This window comes from Capsicum annuum, chromosome 4 (genome assembly GCF_002878395.1).
Source record: "Capsicum annuum cultivar UCD-10X-F1 chromosome 4, UCD10Xv1.1, whole genome shotgun sequence".
Taxonomy (NCBI): domain Eukaryota; kingdom Viridiplantae; phylum Streptophyta; class Magnoliopsida; order Solanales; family Solanaceae; genus Capsicum; species Capsicum annuum.
The window spans coordinates 146,241,450-146,244,200 of NC_061114.1; positions in this window are offsets into that span (position 1 = coordinate 146,241,450).

Here is a 2,751-nt window from a genome sequence, read left to right on the forward strand (position 1 = left end):
CTACTTCCACATATCTGAGTTGCATAGAATCATGTGTCTTTTCAGTGACTCCTCAGATCTGATTTGCATAGTTTCAAGCATTTTTTCGGTGACTCCTCAATTTGATTTGCATAGGGTCATTCCATCATTCCTACCATACCTATAATTTCTTTTTTTCAGTAGGGTTGTGCATCATTCTGACCCTACCCATATAATTTCTCTTTTCTAGTGGAGGTGTGCCATTATTCCGACCCTACCTATGCAGTTTTTTCTCAGATTGTGACTACTTTTCAGTCGTCAAATCTAATAATCTGGTGTGTGAGCATGTTTCAGCCAATTTTCTAGTTACATTCTTGTTCAAGATCTATTCATCTCTTAATTTCAAGATGACTTATATTTTACACCAGTTTCCGGCAATTTTCCAACTACATAGCAACTACTTTTCTGACCTCTTTTTCATTTTTTTTCCTTTTCAACTAAGACCGCCTAGATGTCCAGAGCAGTCTTTACTAGTTTTCTTGTGAAGATTTTCACCAAATCCCTCATTGATCCTCATATTAATTACATCCATAACAATTTTGGTACATATGTCTTGTATGCACCAGCTTAAGGAAAAATGTTAGAATATGAGTAGGAATAGTAATAGCACATAGAAATTTACTTGAAAAAAGAATTAAATATAGTGTACTATATGAAAATGGATTGGAATGTAGTGTCTATAAATAGGGTTTCAGTGCATTAAAGAATCCCACATAAAAAAAAGGATGGGTAATTGGTCTTCTTATACGGACTTCAGCAACCTCCCTTTATAAGCTGGCTTTTGGGGTGTGAGTTAGGCCCAAGACCTAATTTTACACAGCGTAATGATGTAGATACACATTTCAATAATATTTTCTCTTATATTTCTCACAAAGACCAATAACGATTGAAAGAAAAAATGGGAAATATAAGGAGGGATAAAAAAAGAGAGTCCAAAAAAAGGAAAAAATCAAATGAGGCATGAGGAGAAAGAGGGTAGTGTTGAGAGAAAAGAAAAAGTGGGAAACAATGATAAATAAGAAAAAAAAGGTGAGAGGAAAGAGGCTAAGGGTGAAAAATAGTGAGTCTCTGCAAAAGTCAAACAGTGTTTACTTACGAGTAGAGAGGGGCTTCCCATTGTTTGCTTACTTCTATTTATGATTAACACTAACCATTCAACTCCTCCATTTCTATCGTTGTCTTAAACTTTTGCATGATTTTGGAGAAGTATCTCCTAAGGATATCCCTAAAGAGCTTTCTCCTTTGAGAAAAATATAACATCAAATTAACTTTGTTTTTGTCTCTCAACTTCCTAATAGGCTAGCTTATAAAAGCAATCCTGATAAAACAAGGAAACTACACAAACAAGATTATTATGAATATTTTTAATTTGAGAGGTTTCTTTTTTTACACCTTTATGTGTGGTGATTTTAGATTTATCTTGCAACTATATAAGAAACATTCTTTAGAAGGTAAGATTGATTCATAACTTGATATCTTTGATTTCTAGTAGAGTAAAATAAAGAAGTCCTATACTAATTAGTATCTCTAGCTTCTTTGAAATAGAGGTCTAGATCCCTTTTGATATATTTTCTTGAACTGACTCTACTAATACCATAAATATTTCTAATCCACTAATTCATAAATACTAAGATCAATTAGAGCTCTTAGCACTTATATTTAAATTTGAAGGCTCTATTCTCGAATTTCACATATCTTTCAATTCTCGTCTTTAATCTTTGTATTGTGCTTTCTGCAATAACTTATAGGGACGATCACTTGCCTTTAATGGAAACTGCTTATAATATAACTATTCGTTCTTCTATCGGGTCTTCTCCTTTGAAGTTGTTTATGTTTTAATTCCCTGACTCCCTTTGATTTAGTGGCATTTCCTACTATTGATGTTGCTAGTATTGAAGGAAAGAATAAAGTGGAGATGATGAGTAAGATACATGAGTGAACTAGACTAGCCATTGAAAGGATGAATGAACAAATTTTAGGTAGAAATCCTAGGAACTAGTTTTGAAAGGAAGATCAAATTATGTAATAATACCCAAACTACGCAACGCCCAGATTCCTATTTTGTTGAAGCAGACTGAATAGCAGACTATTTTATTTGAATTATATATATATATATATATTCATACATCCTTTCTTAACCAAAAAAAAAAAGAGCAAGTTGCGTTCAGAAGAGAAACAGGGAGAGGGAGGAAGTCATAGCCAGGGAACTTAGTTTGGGTCCTTCTAAAAGGAAGACTAAATTGCATTCTAGAAGCGATAGACCTTTCAAAGTTCTCGAGTACATTAGATACGATGCTTAAAAGTTTGATCTACCTTGTGAGCAATGTTCATGGATGCGTGATGCGGGAAAAAGTGACAAGACTCTGCATCACGCATTACACAATGCGTGAAGCGATGCAACTACATCATTGAACTAAAGCACAATTTAAAAGAACAAAGACCAAAAACATCCAAACAGTAAGTAGTAAGTCATAACTGAAAAAACCTCAACAACTATATAACAACAATAACGACAATATATATAAGTAAAAGTTTAAACGAAACGGCAAATCACAAGTTAAAACACTGAAACTGGAGAAAAAAAAGTGAGGAGCATAAGTAAAAAAACAAAGAAAAGGAAAGAGGAAAACAAAAAAAAAAAATAGAGAAAATTGTCACAGTGAATAACAGAAGTGAAAAAAAGAAAAAGAAGAAGAAGAAGAAGAAGAAGAAGAAGAAGAAGAAGAAGAAGAA